Here is a 17,619-nt window from a genome sequence, read left to right on the forward strand (position 1 = left end):
ATGGCCTCTCTGCCTTTCCTCTCTCATATATTGAATACATTATATAATTACTTATTTAGTTCTTTACTTATTTAATAGATGCTTTATTTATTTATTTAATCACATGATTATTCATTTAAACCTGTTTGTTTATTCAAACAGTGTTTGTGTAGTTGTTGTCTTATTCATTATTATTTTTAAACGGTGTTTAAATAACCAATGATTGCGTATTAATAATGATCTCATCATCTCCTTTAAATTACATATTTTCATTCATGCTAAAGATATGTAGCAATACATCCTAAAACATGCCCTAATACATGCCCCGGAAAAATGGGATGTGAGGGCACGGTCAAAAGTTCAACGCGACGTGGGCGGTACCACACTAAGGGGCGGATACGGTCAAAGGTCAATGCAAAGTGGGCAGTCCCTCACAACGTGGGTGGTCCGGAAGTAATTCAACACCACCAACCCCCCTCCGCAAAGGTCAATGACCCCATCATTCATACCTGTCAATCATTTTGACACTATGACCCGCATATATACTACTTACGTATTTTCCTTAACGTATTAGCTAAACTAATTCCTTAACTGAAATTGATGTTTTAAATAACTCGTTTCATGTATGTGATCTTGATAGATCTGGTGGAGAAACATATTTGGTGAGCTTAGCTCATCATTATTTTAACATACAGCTAAAACCACTACACTATATATCCATGACTCATACTCATTTTCGCCTACTAAATAGTATGGAAGTAGGCGATTTCGCAGTATATATATTCTCTGCCTGTTCTCATGTTCTTTGTCTCATCTTAAATGTTATGATTAATGAAAAATGTATTTGTAAAGTTATATTCTCCCGGTCTTGTTTTCCATTATTAAAGTGTTTTTGTTACATATATACTTTCGTCAGTGTTTCCTGGGACATTACATTAAAGAAAATGAGACCTCCTAAATAGATTACTTCGGCTTCACCTCTCAAGCCTTCTAAGTCTTCCTAGCCTTCCCATGAGCCCTCCGAGTCTCCCGAGCTGCCAGAGCCTTACAGTCTCCCAAGCTGCCAGAGCCTTCCTAGTCTCCCGAGCTGCCAGAGCCTTCCGAGTCTCCCGAGCCGCCAGAGCCTTCAGGGAAAAAACCCTGAGCACCAGTCACAAGAAGCACCTCCTTCCCCATGCCCATGTTCACCGCCACAGCAGCCAGCATCTCCATCAGGGCAACCCCATGCGCCACGGTGGCCGCCATCCCGGACTTACCCAGCTCCATCACCACTGACTTCCCCGGCCCCACTGCTACGGCCCCTTGGTCCCCAGAACTGCCAGAACCCCCTTGGTCCCCTGAACGGCCAGATCCCCCATGGCCATAATTCCCCAGGCTGGGAGCACCATCCTGGAGGCTTCCTGTCCTGTCCCTGCACTAACCTCCATAACGAAGTACTTTCACAGTCACATCTATCCCCGCACCTGTTTCTCCTGTGTTTCCCCCAAGGACTCCATTTCCCATCACGCCCCACGCTCCCGCTTGTCGCGTTTCCTGCGACATTCCATGACAAGTACATAGGGAATTACTGTTTTCAAATATTTAAAAAATATCTGTAAGGACTACTACTACTACTGACAAAAATAATAATAATACAGTAGAATACACAAATACATTAGCTTACCTGTGAAATCAGGAATTTCTAAACTATTTTTTTTTCTGTCATGTCAATTAAAAGGATTTTTTTTTAAAACAAAGAAATTATTTCTCTAAATGTATTAAAATTAAGTTGTTTATCAATCTTTCACAGATTTTAAAATGTGGAAAGCATGGAAAAACAATTTCAGATAAATTATACATTTTGCATTTTTTTTCACAGTTTTATTTATTCATTAACTGATTCATTTTACTGGTCTAAACATATAGTGCAAAGCGGCCCCCATGCATATACACTGAGCTTAGAAAAATATTATGATTAAAGGCACAGTTCTTGAAAATCAGCTTTTTATACACATCTAAAGACACAGTTTTGTATGTTATATTGCATTTCTTTTAATAGATCATACAAAACATCCCGCATTGTACCTTTAAATTATAAATATTATATAAAATATTAAAATGTTATTATGCTATAGTGCCTGAGACAGATCAAATAAGCAATAACTAGTTATATTTCTTAAATATGACAACAACACCCCTCACCCAACTAGCAAGCTATACACCATGTTTTGGTAACTCTTTTCATATTAGTTTTATTAAACTCTTATACGTTTTCTTAGTGAATATCCAATCAGCTTCCACATGCAAAACACCATGTTGGAAGACAAAGACAATTAACTTTTCCTCCAAAGGTGCCATCTCCTGATTGGGTCAGTCACATCTGTAGGATGTGACATCCTTACAGCTTAAAAGAGACCACCGTCTCTTCCGTGGCTGGTTCTTTCTCTCCTCTCTCTTCTTGCGTTTTGCTTTTCTTTTTGTTCGAGTTCTGTCCGTGCCACCTCTTCAAGGGTATAACTATCTCTAAAGGATGGACTAGAAGAAGACTTCACTTTGACCCCTAAGTTTGTGCCAGGCTGCGGCCTCGTCTTTCCAGATACAGATCCTCTGCATAAAACTGGTTCTCTCTGATCACTTCCATCCAAGTTCAACTGGAGCCTCAACAAACTGCATCAGGACACTTTCTTTCTTTTGATGGGCAAGACATGCAAGTATCATACTTAGTCTTATTAAGAGCATCATTAATCCTTTTAACAAAGGTGCTTTACAAGTAGGAAACTGATGTTTTGTTCAGGCTATTGATATTCTGAATATCAAATACTGCCATAAATCCATGCTCTGTTATTCTCTATGCTTCAACTTCAACCTTCTTCCAATGCTAAACTGTATGTGTGTGTATATAAGATTAGTATGTGTCTAGTCTAGGTAATAAAGTCCTGTTTTATGTCATACATGACGTTTGTAATTCATGCTCATAATCCGGAGTCCCTAACCATGCAGATTCTTGCTACCTGCTCGTAATGCTAAGTGATTTCCTATAATCATGAATTTGATCAAGATAAGTATAATTGATCATAATCAATTAGATTAATCCCAATTTGGATTTATAATTGTTTCCCTTACAAAGGGTCGTGGAGAATATATTACTTATAATTGTGATCCAAGTTCATGATAATTCTTACAAATTTGGTGGAGAATAGTGTTTAAATAATACTGTTCCTCATTGAATCCCCTACAATGCGCTAACACCTTTCTCCCCAAATAGACATTAAAACATACGTGTAGTAATACCCAGTCCAAACTTGTTACACTGGTTGTTATTATATAGTTAGTAGGGCATGGGGTAAACAATGTCAAGCTCATGAGCATCAAAAATTATCTACACTACGGGGGAACTAAAATCAACTAGCTAACACAAACCAAACATTAACAAACAAACATAAAAACGTAGAGAATATAAGAAATAGATAAAGCAAAGAAAATGGCAGTATTAAATCAGCTATTCACATCTGCACGAACCATCGAGGACAATCTCCTTATTTAAAAGGGGCAAAGCTTATACGCAACTAGTTAGCAATAGTTCAGATACTTGCATTGGCATCATTGTTTCTCGGGACACGTGCTGACGCGCATATCAAAGGGTCCTGGTGTGTTCAGGGCAAGCCGTGAGTCCGTCGGATTTATCTTAAGCAAACTGCCAGAAGTAGCTGTCTCCGAGGAGAGACAGGTCTCGAGAGGTTGAAAGAACACGAGCGAGCGAACACAAGCGAGCGGACAGATGTTTTAACCCCGAGGGCATCACGCCCCTCCGAGGTGGGCGATCCAATGTGATGAGATAGTTTTGGGCGCGAAAACATGTTTCTTTGTCCGGCACGCCAGCTCATTTGCATTCATGGTCACCTGGGAGTTTGGAGCAGTAGATAGTCTTAGAATAAAATAAAGTGAACATGGTATAAAAATACATTACTGTGCTATACACCATATTCTAAGAAATGAAAAGAGGAACATTTTGATATGACCCATGAAAGGGTTACAATCACATTGACCTGTAGTTTGTACAAGAATGTAAATATAAACAGAAATACCACGATGCACACATGCATTGGAGGATATATATTGAAGGTGAATAACAGGGAGACAAACATACAACGTGGGGGTATACGGATATGCACTTTAAACCAGTCTTTTGTTGCTAAATAGAGAGAAAGAGAGATTCTTTTGGAATAAACCGAGGCTCTCAGCTTGTGGGCGACATGGTTTTTGTCACTTTGGTGAACAGCCCTGTCCTCCCCCCGAACCTCCTTTGAAGTCCAAGGGGGGGTGTTTAGACAGGCCCATTTGCCCAGACTCGTCGGTGCCTGCTCAAAGTCCTGCTGAGAGGTTACTGTGTTTTACGATCACAGATGGTAAACTTTGATCTGACCATACCCTACAGACACACAAGGCAAGGCAAGGCAAGGCAAGGCAAGGCAGGAACACAAGAACTTGGAACAATGGACATAGCACCAGGAACAGGGAACATAGAACAACGTACGAGGACCAGGGAACATAGAACACCGTACGAGGACCAGGGAACATAGAACACCGTACAAGGACCAGGGAACATAGAACACCGTACGAGGAGCAGGGAACATAGAACACCGTACGAGGACCAGGGAACATAGAACACCGTACGAGGACCAGGGAACAAGGAACAACACACGAGAAACAATGTACCAACACGGGACAGGAAAAACAGAGGCTTTAAATACGGGGATACAAACGAGGGATGATAACACAGGGAGGGCGATGGGCAGGTGTCAGGGATCAAACACTAAGGGGAAGCTAACGAGGGAACGAGACACCGGAGAGAACGCATATTATGTTGTGACAGACAATAATATGCTTCTCTCCACACATAACAAGAGGTTCTGCCATGGTTCTGCCACAAGACCAAGAAAGACATGACAAGAGAGGCAGAACCATGACAAACGTATTAGGGGTCACAGAGCATTAAAATACACTTAAGAAAAATGGTTCTAAATAGTACCAAAAAAAGGGTTCTTCGGCTTGTAACAATAGCAGAACCCTTTTTATAAGGTTCCATAAAGAACCCTGCCTTGAAAAGTGAGATATAGAACCTCAGTGGTGCTATAAAGAACCCTTTCTTATTCAGAAAACAGGAGGGGTTTTAATTTAGGTATTTTTATTAATTAATTCATTTAATTTTTTATGGTTTTTATCATTTTCTATTTCCGTTTTACCGTATAAAAACAATAAGTAAGACATGTAAATCAAGTAATACTTTTATTTCCTTCTAGTCACATCATTAAATGTCATGGGACATTCATTATATTTGTACATACTTTCACAATTTTGCATTGTTGCAAAGCAGCTTCACAGAAAAAAAACACATTAGCCCTAAACAGAGACAAAGGAAAAAGTAAAGAAATACGTTTTAGTCCATTTTAGCACAAAAGCTGTAGAAATGTGACAACAAAAATGTATAGAAATAAAAGTATATATATAAACAGGAAAATTATAAAAATACATGATTACTATTGCAGCAAGATTATACAGCAAGCAGTGCAGCCAAGAAGTCAGACAGGAAATAAAATGATTTCATCTTGTATTGTTTGCACATAACTACATCCATTATTTTTATGTGTGGTAATGATTTTGAGTTTCTGGCAAAACAAAAGTAACGTCTGGCATGGGGCTCAAATTGCAGGCCATGATCATCGCAGATTCCCACCACTTTCCATCTATGGCTGTGGTCATCAACCTTGAGCATCAGGCCGAACCACAGCTGTGTCTGTCAGTCTCAGGTGTTTTCAGGAGCCTGAAGATGAGACAAAACAAGTTGATGTTAGTGTAGAGGTCACTCTCATATGTAAAAATTATGTTATGGCAGAAGTTTGGTTGAGCTGACTCCTGCAGTATAAACATGTTTTTGGTAATAAAGATAATGTTTGGCTAAAGATTAATTCATAAATTTTTATTACTTACCTTTGAATGTGTCACTGAATTTGCCTCAACCGTCAAAGTCAGACCTGCAGTGGTTTAGAGCTTGGCTTATGATTCACTTGAAACAGAGACATGTACATATAAGTACAATAAGAATACACAAAACTAAATTTCCAAAATTATTTTAAATGTAAATTGCTATCGTTTTAATGTGGAAAGGATATCAACTTTAAAAGTAACATGAATATATCACCTTTAAAACATCAAGTATGGCACAGTTGTCAGACTTCTGAGCTGAACTGATACTTGGTTAGCACTGCGAGAAATACCCGTCTCTTCCAAGTTCACTCCCAGGACAAGGGCACATACAAAACTCTGAAATATCAATAAATAAACCTAAATACATGTTGTAAAACATACTGTTGAAGAAACATCAAGATAATGTGCATGAAAATACTTTAGAAAAATGGTTTATGGAAGTTCAGCCAGTAGAAGTAAATAATGATTGATGCTAGGATAATATTGTTAATGTAATACATTTTTTTAAAATATTAAGTAGAGTATATACATTTTAACTATCCTAAATAATTGTTAAAGCAGATTCCCATAAATTATATAACCATAGAACATCTTAAATTATATAAAAAAACATAAAATATATGATTAAAAACAGTCTGAAGCTTACCTGTGTGGTGTATCTGTCTGCAGGCACCTCAGCAGGACTGTTAAATCAGGACTTTGATTCAGGACATACAACCAATCAGGAGGCAGCTTCTAAACAACTGATCTACTTTAAACCAAAATAGGCGGGAATAAAGAACCCTTTCCCAACACAAAGAACCATTTCAGCAGAAAAGGGGTTCTTCAAAAGACATGGTTCTATACAGAATCTTTACCATCATTAAAGAACCTTTTAAGAACCATATTTTTTTAAGGTGTGGGCTATATTTACATTTACATTTACATTTAGTCATTTAGCAGACGCTTTTATCCAAAGCGACTTACAAAGAGTATAAGGAGCAATAAGCGATATGTCATACAGGAGCAATAATGCAATAGGTGCCAATACAAAGTTACTAGTTTTAACAAAAGCTAGACCACTACCTGTTGAGAGTTGGGTTTTTTTTCATTTTTTTTTTTCCATTTGTCTGTCAAGTATTCACAGAAGAGGTGAGTTTTAAGTAGTTTTTTTTAATGTTGTGAGAGATGTGGTTGACCGGACCGAATTAGGAAGAATGTTCCACCAGGAGGAGAAAGCGATTTACTGCCCTTATGGAAGGCAATACAAGACGCCGCTGGTTTGCAGAATGCAGGGATCTTGATGGGGTGTAGGAGTGTAGGAGGGTGTGAAAGTATGTCGGTGCAGATCCAGTGATAGTCCTGTAGGCAAGCATTAGTGACTTGAATCTGATACGGGCTTCAACCGGTAGCCAGTGGAGGGAGATGAAAAAGGGCGTCACATGAGCCCTTTTGGGCTGTTGGAAGATGAGTCGTGCTGCTGCGTTCTGAACCAGCTGGAGTGGTTTGATAGCCTTTGCAGGAAGACCAGCAAGGAGAGCATTGCATTAGTCCAACCTTGAGATTACCAGGGCCTGGACAAGGAATTGTTCCCATATTCAATTAGAAATTATCAGGGCCGCTTCCTACCTACCGACGAGGGAATGAAAAGTTCAGTAGACTATTTGCTCTAAATAAATGGTTGATGTCATGGTGTATTGAACAGAAGCTACTCTTTGTTAATAATTTTGATCTGTTCTGGGAGCGACCTAGGCTCTTCCGCCCTGACGGCCTGCACCCCAGCAGCATCGGAGCGGTTCTTCTGTCTGACAACATCTCAAAGACGCTATGCACCGCTTGACTACGTCTCCCAGCGGTAAGTCAAAACTTTAACCATAGTCTGTGTTCCTCCCACTCATCTGTTATAAATGTTACTGCTTCCAAATGCATAGAGACTGTGTCTGTCCCCCGAATAATACTACAAAATAACAAAATAGCCAAATCTCAGAGAAAAAATCTAATCGTGATTAAACCTGAGGACAATGTAATAAACGACCAAAACAAACTCATAAAGTTCGGCCTACTAAATATTAGATCACTAAATTCAAAAGCAGTTATTGTAAATGAAATGATCACAGACAACAATTTTGATATGCTTTGCCTTACCGAAACCTGGCTTAAACCAAATGATTATTACGGTCTAAATGAGTGTACACCACCAAGCTACTGTTATATGCATGAGCCACGTCCGGTTGGTCGAGGTGGCGGTGTCGCAACAATCTTTAGAGACTTTCTTACTGTAACTCAGAGAACGGAGCATAAATTTAAATCATTTGAAGTGCTTGCGTTGAACATAATTGTTCCAATTGACAGTAAAAAACCATTGCTTTCTTGTACGTTGGCTACAGTGTATAGACCCCCTGGTCCCTACACTGATTTTCTGAAAGAGTTTGCGGACTTCCTATCGGACCTATTGGTTAACGTTGATAAAGTACTAATTGTCGGAGACTTTAATATCCACGTAGATAGTGCTAACGATGCATTAGCAGTGGCGTTTACAGAGCTATTACACTCTTTTGGAGTAACACAACACATCAATGGACCCACTCATCGATTTAATCATACACTAGACTTGATTATATCTCACGGAGCCGATCTAACCAATATAGATATTATACCTCAAAGCGACGATGTCACTGATCACTATCTTATAACATGTACACTGCGCACTGCAGAAATCAGCCGTTTAACTCGTTATCGACAGGGTAGAACAATTACCTCGACTACTAAAGATAGTTTCACAAAGAGCTTGCCAGATCTGACTCCTTTAATAACCATACCAATAAATATAGAATCGCTCGATGACATGACCAGCAAATTGGGCACTATTTTCTCTAATACATTAGAAGCTGTCGCACCTATGAAGTCAAAAAAGATTAATGAGAAAAACGCAGCACCATGGTACAATAGCACCACTCGCGCCCTTAAAAGAGAAACACGTAAACTGGAGCGCAAATGGAAACAAACCCAATTAGAGGTCTTTAAAATTGCGTGGAAAGAGAGTGCAAACTGTTATAAAAAGGCACTAAAAGCAGCAAAGGCTGAGCACCTCCGTAACCTCATAGAAACTAACAAAAACAATCCAAGGTTTTTATTTAGTACAGTTGCTAAACTAACAAATAAACAGACTTCACCTGACCTGGGTATTCCGCCGCACCTTGGTAGCAATGATTTCATGAATTTTTTTACAGAGAAAATCGAAAACATACGAGACAAAATAGTAAAAACTCAACCTCCAAGTCTGTCCTATAAATTAGTACCAACCATCGCCCCAAAAGAAAGGCTACAGTGTTTTTCACCTATGAAACAGGAAGATTTAATTAAACTTATTGCAACATCTAAACCTACAACTTGCTTATTAGATCCCATACCAACTAAATTATTAAAAGAGTTATTACCCTTTGCAATTGAACCCATTTATAACATTATCAACTCGTCAATTAATCTAGGCCATGTCCCAGGAGCCTTTAAACTGGCCATCATTAAGCCTCTTATCAAGAAACCAAACTTAGACCCCAATGAACTAGGAAACTATAGACCGATTTCAAATCTCCCTTACATGCCCAGAATCCACAAGCCATTTCAGAACCCAGCGGGCAGCAAGATGGACGGCATGGCATCGTCCTCACGGTCTGCTCAAGCCCGCTTGCTGCTAGGTTTCCGCCAGGGGAACTACGGGAATCAGGAGTTCGCCGGGGCATTCTCGGCGGTGGCTGAGACGGCTGAGTTCAACGAGGCAGAGTTGAAGACGATCTTCAACTGCTGTCTCACTCAGCGCCTCACCCCGTCTGAGAAGAGGCTGCTGGGTCCCCTAGGGTTCGCGGCAATGGTCAGGTTCGTGGCCAACCGGGACGATCCCGGGGGTGGGGTTCCACGTGGGACTTCCACTTCGCGGTCGATCACGCCGGAGGGCCTCGACCTGACTGCCTCTGCCCGGGGGGACTCGGTACCCTCCGGCTTGAGCTCCACGGTCCCCGTTCACTCTGGTGGCGCTGGTAGCGAGCGGGGGGGAGGGGATCCGGGGATTACGTCGGCTGATTCCTCCGCTGCGGAACTCCCTCCGGTCCCCACGGATTCGCCAAGGTCGGCGATGGATCCGGTGGTGCGGAGAAGGAGGGAGAGGCGCAGCAGAGGAGCATCCACTCCGGTGCTGCCGGCATCCAGTCCGGTGCAGCCGGCATCCAGTCCGGTGCGGCCGGTGTCCAGTCCGGTGGTGCAGCCGGCGTCCAGTCCGGTGGTGCTGCCGATGTCCTGTCCAGTGTCCAGTCCGGTGCAGCCAGCGTCCAGCCCGGTGCAACCGGCATCCAGTCTTGTGTCCAGTCTTTTGTCCAGTCATGTGTCCAGGCCAGTGATCCAGCCGGCGTCTAGTCCGGTGATCCAGCCGGCGTCAAGCCCTGTCCAGCCGGCGTTCCAGCCGGCGTCTAGCCCTGTCCAGCCGGCCTTCCAGCCGGCATCAAGCCCTGTCCAGCCGGCCTTCCAGCCGGCATCAAGCCCTGTCCAGCCGGCCTTCCAGCCGGTCCCCAGTCCGGCAGCCAAGCCGGCCCCTGGGAAACTCCCAGGGCCAAAGACTGTCCCCCCAGGACGTGTCCTAAGTCCCCCAGGACTCCGCGCCCTCGAGTGCAGCCGGGGACTGGGACTATTCCCCCCAACCAGTTTGGACTGCCCCCTACGAACTCTTGTTTTGCCCCACCCCCTCTCCCCCCTCCCATGTTTGTTATTTTTGTTATCCCACCCCAATCCTGTAGTCTTGTTGTACTGTCTGCCCCTTGTCATGTTCACCATGTTTGTCTGGTTTTTGTCACTGTCTCAGTCGGTCTTGTCCGTCTACCCCTTGGTGAGCACCTGGAGGTGCTCATTAAAGGGGGGGCTTCTGTCATGGCTCTGCTTCATTTAGTCATGTTTTTCTTGGTCCTGTAGCAGAGTCATGATTGACAAAGCCTTTGGTTATGTGTGGAAGAGAAACATATTATTGTCTTTTGATAATAATATACGTTCTCCCCAGTGTCTCGTCTCTGTTCCCGCCATCTCGTTTCCTTGTTATCCTTCCCTGAGTGTTTCATTACCCACACCTGCCCTGTCTCGGTATCCCTCGTTTGTCTTGCCTATATATACCCTCTTGTTTCTTTGTCCTGTGCTTGTGGATTGTACCGTGTATTGTATTCATGCCTGTTCGTCTTGATTCCGTGCCTAGTGCTGTGTGTTCCTGTTCCGTGAGTTTAGTGTCTGTTAGTTTATTGTAGTTTTTCCAGTGTGGTCCTTAGTCTTTGTATTTTAGGTTAGTGAGTTTATGTGCCTGTTTTGTCCCTCCATTTATTATCGTGTTTTGTTCCCCACTGTGGGTTTTTGTTTTGCGTGTTTTGTGTAAAATAAATATTTCTTGTTAACCCCTTACTGCCTGCCTGCATTTGGGTTCTTCCACGCACCACATCGTGACAATACGTGTAAAGTTTGTAAGTTCAATGCAGCTTCGATTTCTGCAATCATTTCGCATATTAAAATTCACAGAAATCCTGCAAACATTAGATTTCAGTGTGGGCATGCAGAATGTCCTGCTACATGACAGTGTGTGCACTTCAGAGGCATATGTATCGATTTAATTTGCACAAAGTTAAACCAGTGCCTCAAACCCGCTGCCACAGACAAGATGCTTTATCGTGCAGAATGATGGCAGTAAAGTTTAATGTTTATTTAAGCTAAATGTTTTTTTAATGTGTATAGTATCATTTACTACTTATTATTTGTTTTTCAGAAATCTTCTGTAACATTTCATGTGGAACAATCCATTCAGTTCAGCTGTGAAGTGTGCACTATACACCCATCTTTATTGTACATTTTGCTTGCATTATTTGAAACACAGTTGGAGTTAGTCTACCTAGTCCTAGAGTATTTATTTCCTTAGAGTACATAGCAGCACTCTATTAGCAGTGTTCCCCAGTGTTTATAAGTGGACTTGTTTGGGGGGATGATTACATTTTCTGCCATGTTTTTGCATTTTGTTGTTTGTTTAGGAAAGGTTTTCAAATTGTGCTTAAAATAGAGACAGTGTATTTGTCAAACAGTGTGATCAACTTGTATCAGTCCAAGCATAAAGTGCTGGAACTCTATTGAATTCGTACCAAGTTTTTTTTTCTTAATAGTATTATTCTTACGGTCAGAAACTGTAAGTCGTAAAGATACCAAACCAGAATAAGTGATCTGTGATTCATTTTGGTTTTGGCTCTAGGTTCACTTTTAAGCAATCATCCTAAGAAAGTTAGTAAACTAAAACCACATTAATAATTGTATTCTTAAGTCAGGGGCTGTTTACAAATCATCTACATTATCTGTAAAAAAAACACAGTAACTTAGTAACATTGACAATCAAACTGCTGTTAAACAAAATAATTAACCTCCAGCCATTGATGAGTAACTTACTGTAATAAACAATCTCAGTTACTAACTGGCAGCCATTTGGAAATAAATTACTGTAATAAAGAAACAGTAATTTACTGGCAGCCATTGACAAGTAACTTACTGTAATAAACAATCACAGTTGCTAACTGTCTGCCATTGACAAGTAACTTACTGTATTTTTAAATACAGTGTATTACTTGTCAGTGGCTGCCAGTAAATTACTGTAATTTTCACAATATATTTCTTACAGTGTAGCCTAAATATCATTATATTTACTTTATTTTATGAAACCTTGCTACGCATATGGATGAACTATTTTATAAAAGCAATACGCCCCACGAAGCAGTGAGTTACAGTACATTTTATAACGGTTACAAAATGCACTGTAACCCACTGCTTCTTGGGGCTTATTGCTTTAATATGTAATGTTGATGTTGCTTCGTCGTGACTTTCCACGGAGAAGTAATGAGCAGGCTCAGAGGCTTTCTGACCAAACAAAAAAATACTGTAAGATTGAACAGTAATGAACTAACAGTGAGTAACAGTAGCTTGCTCAGAAAATGTATCGTTAATTACAGTATTCAACTGTATTTATGAAGAACAGTAAATTATTGTTCAAAATTCTCCGTATTTTTACAGCAATTTTTTACAGTGTAGTACAACTATAACAGAGGGGTATATTTCCAGAGAAATAAATAATTAAATTTTAATGCACATACTGTACAAGTACATGTAACTACTGTATTTTTAATATATCAAAGTTTTTTATAATATAAAATCTGGACCACTTTCACTTAGCTACTTGGTAGAACTTGTTATACTTTTACGAAGCAACTTGATGATTTCAAGTGACATTAACATTGTATCTGGGACATGCCTTTTGATGTTAGTAGTTTAAACACACATTTAAAACAAGAACAGATGTCACTCAAAAGGACAATGTAACACATTCTTCAGATAGTGAAAGTGATAATGTTTGCATTCTTTGCTTGCCAGGGAGAATCCCTTTACTATGTCTAAAAAAGAACTCAGAACCAGAAAAAATACTTGAAAGTTACTTGAGAGAGAACAAAAGTCTAAACCCCCATTTTTTTTAAAACTTTTTTATAAGACACAATGTATTACTAAACTGTGAATTAGAGAAACAATTAATGTATTTAATTTACTTTTGTTATTTGAACATCATATTAAAGCTGTTGTCTCAACTTTAACCGTGAAATGTAAAATAATATTTTGTATCATATTCAAATCCTTTATAAATTTCATTATTATACTGCCCCACTGTATGACTGAATAAAGACTTGTACACACCGGGATGATAATCGCATGCGCTTATCGGCAGCGTTTTTCTGCGTTCATACCCAACTGATTTTCACTGGCGATGAGCCGAGTGAACGTGTGAATTCACTCCCTGACAGATGGCGCCTAATGTAAAACAGAAATACCCTGGAACACAAGGTGATGCTAAGCAACTTTATGCTTCTGACACTCGCTTGTCACACAGAAGAAGAATTAATCTTGCTTCCTCTTCGTCAATAGCTGCGGTAGTTCTCTCACTTGTTCACTCATTCACTATTCCCTACGTAGCGAATGCTAAATAGTCCACTATATGGGGTAGAAGTGAAGGAAAATGAGTGAACAATTTCGGACACTGATGTAATATATCCTGCGTCTGACAATACTGTCGCGGACATTCATCATAACGCTTATATTACACCTGTGTGGCTTTATGGATTGTTTTGTAAAATGGTAAAGTTCATTTTTACATAATTTGTCACGTTTATTGTATTCACTTTTAATAAAGAGAACAAAACAAATGTTTGCCACGTTTATTTACTATTACATTTATTACGTTAAAAAAATTACTTAATATTTTTAAAATACAACACTGCTATACATAACTTTCATTTAATCTCAAAAGTAGAAAATAACTGTCAACAAGAACAAACACAAGTGTATAAACGTACATTTGTTGCATTAACGGTCACTCTCCTCCAGCTGATTCTAATCAGACAGTTGATTCGCATTGTATCATGGGAAATATGAGTGAGCGAGTGTACATCGAATGTACACTCAAAATCAGAATGCATTGTGGGTAAAAAGTAGTGAACAAATGTAAGGAATGAGTTTTTTACTCAGAATTAGGACAACACTACAAAATGGTGGACACCCGATATAGTGCACTATATAGGAGATAGGGCGCGAATTCAGACAAAGCTACAGTGTGCTCATCAAGACCATTGTGTGCTTGAGCACCATCAAGTCTTGTTTTACTGTAACTTCAGCAGCTCCAGGCACGTGAACAAAAGCACCAATCTCATTGGTCAGCCAGTTTTTAATGCGATGCGTCAAATGTCGGTGTGCACGCTCACATTGGTGCCCTTTCTTTAGACACGAGGCGTTAAAGGATGACGATAAACGCTCGTGATTATCGTCCTGGTGTGGACAAGCCTTAAGAATAACATTGAATAAAACAACGTAAACCATGTTAAAATTTATTGCATACAAATCAAAATAAATTGACAATAATAAGAGCGCAATGGTTAGAAGATTAAAAATGGCAGCCCCACACCGTGGTATAATGAACACACTCAGGCTCTAAAGAAAGCGGCCCGAAAAATGGAGCGCAACTTTAAGAAAACTAAATTAGAGGTATTTCGTACAGCATGGAAGGATAGTATTCGAAAATACAGGAAAGCCCTAAAAACTTCTAGATCCGCCTACTTTTCATCACTAATAGAAGAAAACCAGCACAACCCTAGGTTTTTATTTAACACGGTGGCTAAATTAACAAAAAATAAGTCGTCAGTGACTTGTATAGTGACTGTATATCAGCATAGCAGTGATGAATTTATGAACTACTTCACATATAAAATCCAAGATATTAGAGAAAAAATTATAACAATGCAATCAGAAGTGAAACCCGCTGAACAAACTAACTACAGTGCCCATAAGGAGATAATGCAATTATTTTATACCGTAGATCAAGATGAGCTGTCTAAAATCATTAGATCATCTAAATCAACAACATGCATACTAGACCCTATACCTACAAATCTACTGAAAGAGATGCTCCCAGAAATTATAGATCCTCTTCTTGGTATTATTAACTCATCTCTGACATTAGGACATGTGCCTAAAGCATATAAGGTGGCTGTTATAAGGCCCCTTGTCAAAAAACCCCAACTCGACCCTAGAGAACTAAGGAACTACAGGCCTATATCGAATCTACCTTTCATATCTAAAGTTCTGGAAAAAGTAGTTTCAACTCAATTATGCTCCTTCCTCCAAAGGAATGACATCAATGAAGAATTCCAGTCTGGATTTAGAGCATGTCACAGTACAGAGACTGCTTTGATCAGAGTTACAAATGATCTGCTATTGGCGTCTGACCGAGGTTGTATCTCGTTATTGGTGCTGCTAGACCTTAGTGCTGCATTCGATACCATTGACCACAGCACACTCCTACATAGACTCGAAAATTATGTCGGCATTAAGGGAATAGCTTTGAAATGGTTTAAATCTTATTTATCCGACCGTTTTCAATTTGTAGCAATAAACAATGAGGTGTCACGCAAATCGCAAGTCCAGTACGGTGTACCACAGGGCTCAGTCTTAGGGCCTCTGCTCTTCGCATTATACATGCTACCTCTAGGAGATATAATAAAGCGACACGGAGTTAGCTTTCACTGTTATGCTGATGATACTCAACTTTATATTTCCTCGAAGCCTCATGAAACACAGCAGTTCCATCGAATAATGGAATGCATAGTCGATATAAAAAACTGGATGAGTAACAACTTTTTATTACTGAACTCGGACAAAACGGAAGTGTTACTTATTGGACCGAAAACTGCTATAAGTAACAACCAAGAATACTGTTTAACTATTGACGGATGTTCCATAAAACCCTCGTCGTCAGCAAAGAATCTTGGCGTTCTATTCGATAGTAATCTGTCATTTGAGAGCCACGTCGCCAACACCTGTAAAATTGCGTTTTTCCATCTTAAGAATATATCTAAACTACGTCATATGCTGTCAATCTCAGATGCAGAGAAGTTAATTCATGCATTCATGACATCAAGACTAGATTACTGTAATGCACTGTTAGGTGGTTGCCCTGCAGGCTTATTACAAAAACTCCAATTGGTCCAAAACGCGGCAGCTCGAGTTCTTACACGTACAAAAAAGTATGAACATATTAGCCCGGTTCTGTCAACCTTGCACTGGTTACCTATAAAGCATCGCGTTAACTTTAAAATCTTGCTTATTACCTATAAAGCCTTACATGGTTTAGCTCCTCAGTACTTGAATGAACTCCTTTTGTATTACAGTCCTTCACGTGCATTACGCTCTCAGGCGTCCTGTCAGTTGGTAATACCTAGAATTTCAAAATCAAGTGCAGGTGGTAGATCCTTTTCCTATCTAGCGCCTAAACTTTGGAATAGTCTTCCCTGCACTGTCCGGGAGGCAGACACACTCTGTCAGTTTAAATCTAGACTAAAGACGCATCTTTTTAATCTTGCATACACTACTCTTCCATAATATAAATCTTCTGAGGGTTTAGGCTGCATTAGTTAGATCAACCGGAACCAAAAACACAACTGATGTACTTGTTGCATCAAAGAGTACAGAACAGTACTCTACTCTCAGCCAGTCTTGTCTCATTGTTCCAAGGTTACCACAGCGAGCAGGATGCAGTTCATGGCCTGACCTGATGGTAGAGCGGAGAATGGGAAGTGGGGACCTGACAAGAGCTGAGATGATAGAGCTGGATAAAGAAGGACGCGGTCTCTTGACATGTCTTCACCACAAAACTTCAAATGCTATTAGATTATTAATGATAATCTTAAACTATAATTTATTTTATTATTAAGTTTATTTATTTTATTTAGCCTTGTTGTGCAAGTTCTCTGGAGCTTGTGCAGAGGCAGCAGCTTTTGCCAGAGGGGAACTGGAATCCCCTGGTTGGGCCTGGGTTCTCCTGAGGTTTTTTTTCTCGATTAGAGTTTTGGGTTCCTCGCCACCGTTTGCATACTGTTTTTGCACTATCTGCCTGACCGGGGGGGCTGCTTTAGAATTTTAAAGTTTTACTTAATTAATATTGCGTATAGGAATTTATAGTCTGTTATATTTGACCTGTGCTTCTCTCTCCTGTATCCTAAATGTGTGCTCTCACTGAGCGTGTGTGTGTGTGTGCGTACTTGTCTGTGTACGTACGTGTGTGTGTGTTGTGTGTGTGTGCGTGCGCATCCGTGTGTGTGT

The sequence above is a fragment of the Triplophysa rosa genome, unplaced genomic scaffold (genome assembly GCF_024868665.1).
Source record: "Triplophysa rosa unplaced genomic scaffold, Trosa_1v2 scaffold35_ERROPOS451342, whole genome shotgun sequence".
Lineage (NCBI taxonomy): Eukaryota > Metazoa > Chordata > Actinopteri > Cypriniformes > Nemacheilidae > Triplophysa > Triplophysa rosa.